Source organism: Pinus tabuliformis, chromosome 2_2 (assembly GCF_031772625.1).
Source record: "Pinus tabuliformis cultivar Carrire ecotype Pingquan chromosome 2_2, CPIR1, whole genome shotgun sequence".
NCBI lineage: Eukaryota > Viridiplantae > Streptophyta > Pinopsida > Pinales > Pinaceae > Pinus > Pinus tabuliformis.
Window position 1 is genome coordinate 691211299 of NC_142300.1, and position 13191 is coordinate 691224489.

Below are 13191 nucleotides of genomic sequence, written 5' to 3' on the forward strand. Positions count from 1 at the left end.
CGCAGTCAATTGCGGATTATCTTCCCTTACGATGCGATGTGACACAAAGACAAAAAAATCTACACAATTCAAGTTGTCAATCTCTCTGTGCATCAAAACTTGCCATCTGCAAGGATGTTAGTTTATGATTACAGGTATGTTTGCAGGTTCAATACGCAATTTTTAACCCTTTGCCTTTTCTCAAACAAACGACATAATAAAATTCATGTGTAAAACATCCCAAACGTTCACTAATAAGCTTTTTGTATATTATGTCTTACATTGTTGAATCCAAGCAACCATTTTACGCGTGGTTTCTTGTCTCGTCAGATTTCCGAGGATTGGTTTTCCAAATTTCTGATTATATTCAGGATTATAGGATGTATTAATTAGATTTTCCGTGTAAAGATTGAGAGCACAGTATCTTCTTAAATTTAACGTGTCAAACCTGAAACATCTTATGCGGTTATACAAGGTTTCTGCAGGTTTGGCCAGGGGTGAAAGAGACAATGTGTTTATCGCAGATGGCCATTACATGCTATGCTTTTTACACGTATCTTGGAGGTGAAGAAAGATCACAAACAACTTCCAGTCTATGAAATCAACAGACAGTGTCTTCTCCGATATCAAACATCACTAATTTCATTTGAAGAACGCGTTTCCACGGGATCATGTTGCAGGCGAAGAAAGATGACAGACATCACATAACACAATACAGTCTAAGAAATCCATGACCAGTGCCACCTCCGTTTCCTCACAACACCAAATTGATTCCAAGAACATGTTTCCACAAGATTTGCATCTTGTTGTGGATATTCCTATCGAAATATATATTTATTTAAGATTATCTAAATATTTATTTAAATGATTCGCTGAAACAACATTTTTCAATATATTTTTCTCTTATAAATGTTTATTTTAATGATTTGCTAAAACAACATTTATCTATATAACATAATAATGGCTTCTTGTTTACTTTCTTAACTGGTGGATATCTTTCCAATCAACTTTACTGATGTTTGGTCCCCACAGGGCTCATGAGTACAATCTCTAACGAGACAATGTACGAGACCATTTACTTGTGGCAACTGCTGCTCCAGGCTCGGGTCCGCAAGCTCAAATTGAAGCAAGTTCAATAAAATCTGTTTAATTCGTCCAGGTATTCCATTATTTGCATGAAATTTCGATAAAATACGATTATTTTAGATAGGCAGTGTTTAGACCGCAAGTAATTTCAGTCACATCTGATCATTTTGGCAAGGCTTTTTCTTGCACAAAATATTTGAACAACGTTAAAGCCCTTGACGGTTGAAATTCCGGAACTTCATGCCCTGCCCCCCTCACCGTGGCAAATGTCAAACCCTTGTAAATCACAGTATATCCACCGACCTGCACCGTCCAGGAGAACGCATCCATTGAGTAGAGGTCAAATCAATATTATCATAATATTTTATCTGTGAAATTAATGACACTGATTTTATTATGTACCTCGTCCGCATTCACCCACGGGTACCATGGAATCTCAATTGAAAGCTTCAGCTCATTGATGGACAGTTTTGTCGGTCACAGGAACTACGGAATCAGTGTCTCCGCTGAAAGCCAAAGGAAGAAAATGTTGTTAATGAAATAATTGAATCATCCCTAAAATTTGGTTTCTGGTGGAGGGATCGCTTGAAGTGATTATTGGGAAACGGATCTAATACAAATTTTCATAAAAATCGATAGATACTAAAAAAATCTTATTTTTACTCAGTTAATTTTTTTAATAATAAACTCCAAATTAGGGCATTGAAATTGTCCTATATTATACCTGAAAACAAGTATCTTCAAACCACTTGCAATTAGTTGACGATAAATTGGTAAGACAGTTGAAGCCGAATCCGCCCAAAAACGAACACTACTACTGGTATGGAGTAACGTGAAACCATATTTTAGCACATCAAGTTGTGGCTATAAGAAGATTGAAAACTTCATTTTTCACAAAAAATGATATTAGTAAGTAGGTCTAAAGTTTGATGTACCTGCAGTGGGTCCAGCTATAAGTAAGGTTGGTTACATTTGCATGTATGGCTTTCTGAACTTCGGGCCTATTAAAATACGCGGATACGTAGTTGTCGATGCAAGGATCATATCCTGGAATTTCTGCTTCTTCTTGCTATTTACACATCAATCATAAGTAGAGTCAATCTTTAGCAAAAGCATTGTTCCATTCGAGATGTCAAACATAAATAAATATACTTAGGAAAAGATGTAAAAGAGGGCTGTGGAGCTTAGCTGAACTTAATTTTACTGCATATTTTGGGAATACCATGAAAATTAGATGGAGGGGTTGTGGTTTAGTCGGAATTTGAAACTAGTGCTATGATAAATATGTAGGTAGACCATATTTGAAATGGGGCGGCGTTTGCTGACGACGTAACTTCATCTATAACTCTTACAATTTTTAAATATAGAATAACTTCATCTATAAGTCTTATAATTGGTTGCCTGTCATGATGGCCAGCCTCATATGTTATTTGTATTCGCTCATTATATTCCTGAATATAATATCATCATGTTTTCTTCCTCTGAAAAAAAGAAGTCTTATAATTGGTAAATATAGAAAAAGGACCATGGATTAAGGGTTGGTTTCTGATTGTTAATGTCAGTAAAAATAAATTTAAAAAAATTATAAAAGCTGCACGTACCCTCGCCATTTTGGATGAATTATCTATGCATATGGGTGCATAGATACTGTAAATATTGATATTTCCCATTTCGGTATAAACTAGATCTTCCCAATGATTGCACAAGCCTACATTCAAATTGGAAGAGTTGCAGTTGAAAATTATGTTCTCATAGACTTGATCCGATATCAACGCATGACTCCACGCGTACTGAACTGTTCCAATAAAATCTGTATCATCATTCATTAGGCCATTTCCAACCTGCATAAATTGAATGTGCGGGCTTCAGATTGGTTGTGTAACGAAGTTTCCATATTTAAGAATTTAGCAAGATGACTTTCTGTAGAGTTTGCAAGTTTTATATGCGAAAGCTTCAGATGCTCATGGATAGAAAATAATTTGTATGTTGGATTCCCTTTTTATGTATTTTGATTTGAGACGGATGATATTTTCTGAAAGTCACAAGTGTGTGAGTTGAACTCACCATTATTCCTCTGAAATTCATAAATGATGCCTGCGACAAATTTTTGTGCTGTAAAATTTTTGAAGCCAGCTCTGGAATGTAATATCCTACAATCAAATAATTATCATTAAAATGAAAAATAAACGTTTCCCTCGAAATTACATAGTTTGTCTTAGAATCGCCAAGATTTTGTTAACAAATTTCAGGACAAGGTCTGTCCAAACTATCTTGTCATTAAAGATATGAGTAGTGCATTAATTTTAGCGCAACGCCTTGCAATTACTCTCATCAAAATTTTAATTATATCTAATCTGAAACTAACAAAGAAGCTCAGGAGCCTTAGGTAGTGGAAACTATATACCTGCATAGCTTTCGCCTGCAATGTAAAACTTTCGAAATTTATACTGAGGAAACCTGTTGAACCAGTTTACCAGGAATGCAAACGATTTGGAGTCAAACAAAAACCCCGTTAAAATGTTTAGATTTCCCATCATCGCTTAAACGAGGCTTTTTTTTAAAGAAAACCGAAAAAGATCACAAGTTACCGGTAAGTTTATCGCCAGTTTGCGTATAATCAGAGGTTGTATTCGTGTAAGAGAATCCAACGCCTGCGGGAGACTCCAGAAACAATATGTTCGCCGCTGTTGGCAACACAGACACGTTAGCAATTTAAGGTGACATCATTATCTGGAAAGAGTTTGTAATCGTACTGAGTTGGATACTATGGGCTATTTGTATATTTCTAAAAATTATCTGTATATGGTTAAAGAATATATGATTTTTGGTTAAAATCTAAAGATATAATGTTGAGTTGGATACTATGGGCTATTTGTATATTTCTAAAAATTATCTGTATATGGTTAAAGAATATATGATTTTTGGTTAAAATCTAAAGATATAATGTTGATTTATTATTATTATTTCATGAATAAAAAAATGTCATGAAATAATTTAATATTTAATTGTCTAAATTTAAATTATAAATTAAGTTATTATTATTTATTTATGAGAAATAATAGTTAAAAATTAATGTGTATATAAATATAAATTAAATAATAAATTAATAATTTTTTTTTATAAAAAATTAATATATTTTTAATTAATTATATAAATTAAATTCAAAATAAAATTTAAAGACTAAAAACTAAATATAAATGAAATACTATTTTGTCATCTGATTTCAGTATAACATACACATATTATCAATGAATAAATAAATGATATTTTTCTCAACGATTCAGTATCTTTTAATGTATTTTATAAATGTCTTTCTTTGTATACTGAAATAAAAAATGTAGACTCTCTCTAGACCAATGCCATCTTAATTCATACCATCGTTACCAAGTTCTGCCGAATTAATGAAAAAAAAGCGAATTCTCGGATTCGGTCCGGTCGATAATTTAGTAAATTCGAATTCCGCCCTGAACAATCACCTTACCTAGAAAGATGATGAATTTAGGGAAAACACATGTTCAATTGAATTTGATGAATTTAGGGAAAACACCTGTTCAATTGAATTTGATCTTCTTGGAAGGATTTATAACGAGTGATTTCAGTAATTTTTTATATCCATCTATTGCCCTAATTTAGTTGTCAACCGGGTTGGAATTTCAAAATAAATTACTCATTAAATTTTATTGTTTTAATATTTTTTTAAGTTATTTAGAATTTCAAAACAAATTATCTATTAAATTTTATTTTTTTAACAATTAATCACTCTATCACTAATAATTTGCTTATCATATTCTATTCCTAATTGTGAGCACTAACCATAGTTCTGTACTAGATTTCTTTCCCTCTTCGGCACTCGTGGATGAATAATACATGTCCTTTAGTGGTATACTAAAAAAATAACTTTTCTTTTAAAAAAATAGTTATAAAATGGGAAAAGCAAATCCAATTTTTTTTTATAAAATAGAAAAAGTATATTTAAATGTAAGTTTACATATAATATCACAACAATAATTTTATATTTAATTAAAATTATAATATGGAAAATTACAATAGTAAATAAATTACTTATTTAGGAATAGAATATAAATAAATTTACATATCAGAAAATGGTAAAATGTAAATGCAAATGGTAAAATAAATTTGCACTTATTGTTAGGATATTCCGACACATAGGAAATAGTTAAGTACAACTTGGTCTAGTTTAGAGTTAGGTATAGAGTTAGGTAAATAAATTCTTTACCATTGTACATATTGTAACTTACAATCCGACGGTCACGATATGTAGTGATCTGACGGTTCATTCTCTCCTCGGTATTACCGACACTTGATCCGTGGCTTGACACCCGATTGGTCCATGAGTTCTATTTAAAGCGCATGGAGGGTCATTGTTCGGGTAATCCGTTCATGAGAGAAGCTTATGTAAATTTTCATTCTTTGATTAATAAATTGCCTGTAGTACCCACGTTGGGACAGGCCGTGGACTGTTTCCCTCTTTGAGGGTTTTAACCACGTCAAAAACACTGGTGTATTGATCTGTGATCTGGTTGTGAACGGTGTCCTTTTGGTATTCTTTCTGAGGAACTTACCCTGTAAATTCCTACATGGTATCAGAGTTATTTGAGGGCCGCGTCCGTTGGTGATCCAAATCTGAAGCCGGTAGAACTGCATGCGGCTGTCATTTCCTAGATCTGCAGTTTCTGACTGTTTTCGGGCCGAGAGGACTGCTCTGTTGCGTTCGGAGCATCTGTTCCAGTGATGAACCCCTTTCGTTTCACGCGAAAAGGTTTCCGGTAGCCCTAGCTGCGTCATTTTTCGGATCGGGAGGTATACAGTGTTTTTTTTGCAGTTTACTGTTATTTTCTCTCTGCTTATTTCGGTTTCGGTTTATTTAGCCTTTTTTTTAACCGGATCTATACCTTTCATTTCTGCGTATGCTCTTTGCCCTGCGACTCTGTGCGATCTGGGCAAATCAGAAACAGAAAGGAAGGATTTTTCTCATGCGTATGCTCTTTTCCCTGCACCTTAGTGTGATCTCGGAAAATCAGAAACATTGAAAAAAATATTTAGTTTTTCGGCTAAAGCTAACTTTGAGATTTTTTTTTTTAAATTTCTAGTTTTTTGGCTAAAGCTAACTTTGAGCCGCAAGGTTCGTTTTTCTTTGCATATTCGTGTTGGGTTTTGTGTTTTGTGTTTTGTAGGGAAAAAGAGCTTTCTCAAGGCAAGCACGCAAACCAAGGCCCCCCCCCCTCTCTCTCTCTCAAATTTTTTGTATAGATCAATTGGTTCAAAGCTATTTTAAGAGAGTAGAGGTCTTGGGTTCAAGTCCCCATTTTGTGGGGGCGGATTTTTTCATTCCCGCACATTCGCGCACTTTGCCGGCAACGTCAACAATTTTTTTTCAAAAAAACCATAACTTCTTCATCCGGAAGCCTTTTTCAGAGCCGTTTTTTTAAAACTGCCTATTTTTTCGAGATCTATCCATTGGAACACTTACTTTCAGCATCTTCAGCTTCAGTTTTTTTTTTTTTAAATGGAAAGTCCATGCCAAGTCATTCTTGACAGCACTAACTACTTCCAATGGGTAGCCTACATGGAAGATTTACTTAGAAGTAAAGGTCTCTTCAGAATAGCCACAGACCAAGAGAAGAAACCAAAAGATGAAGACAAGGCTGCAAAATGGGAAAATAGACAAGATCAAGCACGTGGTTTGATAGGGATGTCTATTTCTCCTGATCTTAGATTCCACATTGCAGAACTTGAGACTCCTCATGAAGCATTAGAAAAACTCGCTAAAGTTTTTGGGATTAAAAATGAAATTAGAGCCCATCAACTTGAAAATGAGTTGCTTACTTTGGATCCTAATAATTTTTCTTGCATTGAAGATTTCTTGTCCAAATTCAAGACCCTTAGATATCTCTTGGAAGGTGTTAAAGTTAAGAAAGAAGATGGTAACCTTATTTATTCCATCCTTACTAAGTTGGGACCAGCCTACTCTGTATTTGTTTCCACTTTCCATTCTACAAGGGAAGCTTTCATTTGTCAAGGAAAAGACTACAAGGCCCCTTCCTTTGACTCCTTTTGTGATTCCTTAATAAGAGAACAAGAAAAACTCTTACACCTTGGTCTTCTTAATCTTGGAAACTCTTCCACGAAAGCGTTAGCCGCCCAGCAGCAACCAAATTCAAAGAATCCTAAGAAGTCATATCCTCAAAAGAATGGTCCTAAACCAACTCAGCCTCAAAATGAAAGATCATTTCAGCAAAATGATAAGACCAATAAAAACAAATGGAAGAAGACTGATAGACATTGTAACTTTTGTAATCGAGATGGCCACTTAGAATCTAAATGCTTTAAGAAGATGGAAGCCTTGGAAGCCGCAATGAAGAAACATAACATCCATGTGGAGCCTACTTCAACTTCAACTTCCGGAATGGCACTTTCTGCATGTCGTTGTCAATCATCTCAGTCTGGTTATGCATTAAATGTGTCTTCTTCTTCTTCTCATTCTCATGAGTGGCTCATTGATTCTGGAGCCTCTTATCACATGGCCAAAAACCAAGCCATGTTTTCTTCTTTAAATGATTGTAACACCAAAAATATATATGTTGGTGATGATAGATCTCTTAATGTTGTAGGGACTGGAACTGTTCATCTAGACAATGGTCAGTTTAATGATGTATTATGTGTTCCAACCTTATCCTGCAACCTTCTATCTGTCTATCAGATAACTCATTCAGGTGAAGGTAAAATTGTTGAATTTTCACCTCATGATGTTGTAATCAAGGATCTAAAAGATCCTAAACAGATTCTAGCTACTGGTCTTGCTGATGATTCCACAAGGTTGTATAAGTTTCACAACTTTGGGTCATCAAATCTTCCCTCAGTATTTGTTGCTCATAATGATGAAGTGAGCAAACTTTGGCATGAGCGATTTGGTCACTTAAACTATCGCTCCCTTCAGCATCTATGTAAAGAAAATATGGTGACAGGTCTTCCTATGGTATCTTGCAGAGATGGTGTTTGTTCCGGATGTGTACTCGGAAAACATCATCGGGACAGTTTTGACAAACGTGCCTCTTGGCACGCCTCAGCCCCTTTACAGCTTGTGCACAGTGATTTATGTGGTCCTCTTCCTGTTGCTTCATTCTCTGGCTGCAAGTACTTCTTAACTTTCATTGATGATTTCTCCAAACGCACTTGGGTATACTTCTTAAAACTCAAGAGCGAAGTATTTAACACATTTTTGGCCTTCAAAGCCTTTGTTGAAAAACAATCTGGACATCAAATTCTTAAGCTAAGAACTGATAATGGTGGAGAATATGTTAAAAACACATTCATCAACTTTTGCACCGAAAATGGAATTCAAATGCAACATACTGTTCCATACACTCCACAACAAAATGGTGTAGCTGAAAGGAAAAATCGCACCTTAAAGGAAATGGCTAATTGTATGCTGCAATCTAAAGGACTCAGTCTTAGTTTTTGGGCTGAAGCAATTAATTGTGCAAATTATATAATCAATCGCACTCCTACTAAGGTTCTAGAGAATATCACTCCAGAAGAAGCTTGGAGTTCCATTAAACCAGATGTAAGTCACTTTCGTGTGTTTGGAAGTGAAGCATGGGCCCATATTCCAGATGAAAAGCATAAAGCTTTAGAACCTAAGAGTGAGAAATGTACTTTTGTTGGATATTCTGAAGATGTAAAAGGTTATAGACTTATTCCATTTAAGTCCAAAAATGTTATCATTAGAAGAGATGTAAAATTTGATGAAAATAAATCGGCCTGCGAGCCTAGTCCGGCGGATGTGCCACCTCTTCCTATCTCTTCTACTTTTGAAAACATTTCTTCTTCAGATGATGAAAGCGAGGATGATAATCCTCCCCCACCTTCTCAGGATCCTCAACTTCCAAGATGGGTCCGTGCTACTCGGGATGCAGCAGGTGATCTTGCCGGTGATCCTACAGATCAGCGACGTACACGTTCTCAGTTTGAAAGAGCCTCTTCTTTACTGGCTCAAGCTCCAGTAAATCATGATCCTGACACTTTTGCAGAAGCTTCAGGCCATCCACATTGGGAAGCAGCTATGAATGAAGAATATCATTCATTGATGACAAATGATACATGGGATCTTGTTCCTCTACCAAAGGGACGCAAACTTGTTAGATGTAAATGGGTTTACAGAACCAAGTATGGACCAGATGGGAAAGTTGATAAACATAAAGCTCATCTCGTTGCTAAGGGCTTTTCACAGGTTGAAAGCATTGACTACACTGAAACCTTCTCCCCTGTTGCCAAAATGAACTCTATCCGCCTTGTTCTTTCCCTTGCTGCCTCTTTAAAATGGGAAGTCCATCAGATGGATGTTAAATCTGCCTTCTTGCATGGGGACTTGCAGGAAGAAATCTATATGGAACAACCCATTGGCTTCATACAAACAGACTCCAGCCTTGTTTGTCGACTTAAGAAATCCCTTTATGGCCTCAAGCAAGCTCCTCGGGCTTGGTATGCCAAAATGGATAGCTTTCTTTTAGAATCTGGCTTTTCTAGGTGTCATTCTGACAATACTGTCTACACCAAGAAAGTGGGCAACTCTCTTATCATCCTTGTTCTTTATGTTGATGATCTTATTCTTACTGGTAGTGATCCCAACCTTATAAACCATGTGAAGTCCAGCCTTAAAAAGAAATTTGAAATGACAGACTTAGGACACTTACACTATTTTCTCGGTCTTCAAGTCTTGCAATCCAAAGAGGGTATTTTCCTTTCCCAGTCCAAGTATGCTTGTGATATTCTTCGTCATTTTCACATGGAAGACTGTAAGCCAGCCCCTTCTCCCTTTCAGTCTGGAGTCAAACTTTCAGTCTCTTGTACTTCTCCTGAAGTTGATGCTACCTTATACCGTCAACTTGTAGGAAAACTCTTGTATTTAACCCATACTCGTCCTGATCTTTCCTTTGTTGTTGGCCTTGTTGCTCGTTTTATGCAAAACCCCGTGAAAGTCATTGGAAAGCAGCTAAAAGAATACTCCGTTATGTTCGAGGTACAGTACAGTTTGGGATTCATTACAGTGCCAAAGCAGCTCCTCTGTTAGTTGGTTTCACTGATTCTGATTGGGCTGGTGACCCTGATGATCGGATGTCAACTGCCGGTTATGTCTTCACTCTTGGTTCAGGACCTATTACATGGGCTTGTAAGAAACAGGCTGCCATTTCTCTTTCGTCAGCAGAAGCAGAGTATCGTGGTGCCGTGGAAGCTAGTAAGGAAGCCTTGTGGCTTCGTCAGATCCTATCAGAGTTTGGCTTTGAGCAGCAGCATCCAACCACACTTTGGTGTGATAATCAAAGTGCCATTCAGCTATGCAAAGATCCAGTCCAGCATCAGCACAGCAAACACATTGAACTACACATGCACTTCATCAGAAAGCTCATTCATGACCATGTTCTTGAAGTGCAATATTGTTCAACAGATGATCAGGTTGCAGACATCTTCACAAAGGCTCTCACAGAGGCGAAGTTCACTAAACTTCGATATATGCTTGGAGTTCAGGAAGTTGTCACTAAGGGGGGATAGGCTCTAGTGCCTCCTTCCTTCTCCTATTGTGTCATATTTGTAAATCCTTCAATCCTATCCCAAGTTGTTCTTAAGGGGGGATGTTAGGATATTCCGACACATAGGAAATAGTTAAGTACAACTTGGTCTAGTTTAGAGTTAGGTATAGAGTTAGGTAAAGTGTGTTTCTTTACCGTTGTACATATTGTAACTTACAATCTGACGGTCACGATATGTAGTGATCCGACGGTTCATTCTCTCCTCGGTATTACCGACACTTGATCCGTGGCTTGACACCCGATTGGTCCATGAGTTCTATTTAAAGCGCATGGAGGGTCATTGTTCGCGTAATCCGTGCATGAGAGAAGCTTATGTAAATTTTCATTCTTTGATTAATAAATTGCCTGTAGTACCCACGTTGGGACAGGCCGTGGATTGTTTCCCTCTTTGAGGGTTTTAACCACGTCAAAAGTACTGGTGTATTGATCTGTGATCTGGTTGTGAGCGGTGTCCTTTTGGTATTCTTTCTGAGGAACTTACCCTGTAAATTCCTACACTTATAAATAGAAGTCATAAAATGGGAAAAACAAATCTAAAAAAGTTATAAAATGAGAAATTATATATTAGAAGTAAATTGAAAAGTTATAGAATAGGAAAAGTATATCTTAGAAGTAAATTTGGACATAATATTAAAACAATAATTTCTCTCTTTAAATAAAATTATAAAATGAAAGTTTACACTTACAAATAGTAAAAATAAATTACTCACTTGTAATGAAATATAAATAAATTTACATATTAGAAAACCCGAAAATGTAAATCCAAATGGTAGAATAAATTTGCACTTGTAAATAAAATACCATTAAATATAATAGCTTTTTTATTAAAAAAAAGTTATAAGATGTTTTTATTAATGGCATCTCTAACATCTTAACCCAGAAGGATTAATGATTGATGTCCGAGATAATCACAGAGAAATACTCTATTAATAAATAAGATTTATTGAATTTTTTTAAATTTAAATATAATAATTATTTATTTAAATTAAAAAAAAATTAATATACTTAAATATCTGTAAAATTTATATTCTTGGAATTTTCCAATTTGCTAACTATGATTAACATGTTAATTCATACTCCGAAATGTTAAAGTGTTACCAGATATGAAATGTTAGGCCTATCTCAGATGAAATTAAGGTGCTTCTATCGTAATTCATATTGCCCAAATGTTAACCTCATGAATTAAAAATCCGGGCAGACTAAAATCTAGATGAATAAATATTTGTACAATTTCAGGGTATAAATGAGGGAATTACTTGCCTTGGTTCCATGTGTATGGATTGTGGCTAAGAGTTCTTCCGTCTGGGTTAACGCGAAAAGGCCCCAATTCCGCCATTGCTCCATCTCCCAACGACGAACATCCAGGCCCTGCAAGAGTATTTGTTTGTGAGAACTAGAAGAATTGAAGAATACAGTTATTATTGGAAACCTGTGAAAAACAATTAGTCAAGCCAATATACTGCCGTTAAGCCAGAGAACTAGCGGCTTCTTGGAGGGATGTCGAGTGGCCTCGGCAAAATAATAAAAAAGCGCTCTGCCTGCCTTGGCATCAACTGTTACATATCCAGAGTACTGTCGGAATTTGAAACAAGCGGGCTGACCTGGTAGGCCTTGTGGGAGATAATCCACTGCTTGTGAGGGCCCCTCTGTCAAATATTCGGAATCATTCTTGAAGCTGGTCGTTGCGCTCTCACTCTCCCAGTTGGTAATTTTTACGGTACGGCTTCTGCTTCTTATAGATTTGCGCCATGACTGCAGTTTGTCACCTTGAGAGGTTAGCTGATGAGACGGAGCAACTGCTGCGACCAAAAAGATTGGCAGAAGAAAAAACAGCATTCTGTGCATCTTGATAACCAACCCAGGGAGGAAAATCGGAGGTTGGTGTTGTTGAGTTGGTGTTGTTGATTAGAGTTTTCGACTACAGAGTCATCTAAGGTAAGGCCCGGTGCTTTACTTATAGTTAGTTTCTGAAGTAGGCCGTGAATTGCAAATGGAGAGAGAGGAACTCGGAGTAGGAGATAAATAGGAATTAGGGAGTTGAGAGGGGCGTTTCTTTGATCTACTTTGGAAATGGAATTCTATTGACAATCCAAGAATGGTTCCAAAATCACGCATGGATGGCCCACAGCATGAACAAATAATTGTAAATAATTGTAAACACATCCTGGAAAAGCCATTATATATTGTGGGATCTACATAACAACCAATGTTGACATCTAACCATCAGGATTAGGGGAATAAATAAAATCAATGTAAATAAATAATAAGAGACATGAACAGTCCTCAGTCATCGGGAGATGAAGTGAATAGTCTCTCTCATGTATATAATGAAGACCAATTTGAAGGAATAAAATATACACTTTGCAACCAATTTACTATTTTATAATTTTTAGTAAGATAAAGTTGTCCTTTTTTTTTTAATTGCAATTTGTCATTATATAAAAATCATTAACTCACCTATCTCTTTAAAGTATCTCTATTGATTTTTTTTAAAAGATAGAATTACAAATCAAAATCG

At 35.9% G+C, this 13191-nt stretch overlaps 1 pseudogene; it reads right to left on the reverse strand.

The window, feature by feature from the left end:
• Positions 1 to 1227: 1227 nt before the first annotated feature.
• On the reverse strand, positions 1228 to 12518 carry LOC149194553 (putative serine carboxypeptidase-like 23; annotated as a pseudogene).
• Positions 12519 to 13191: the final 673 nt, after the last annotated feature.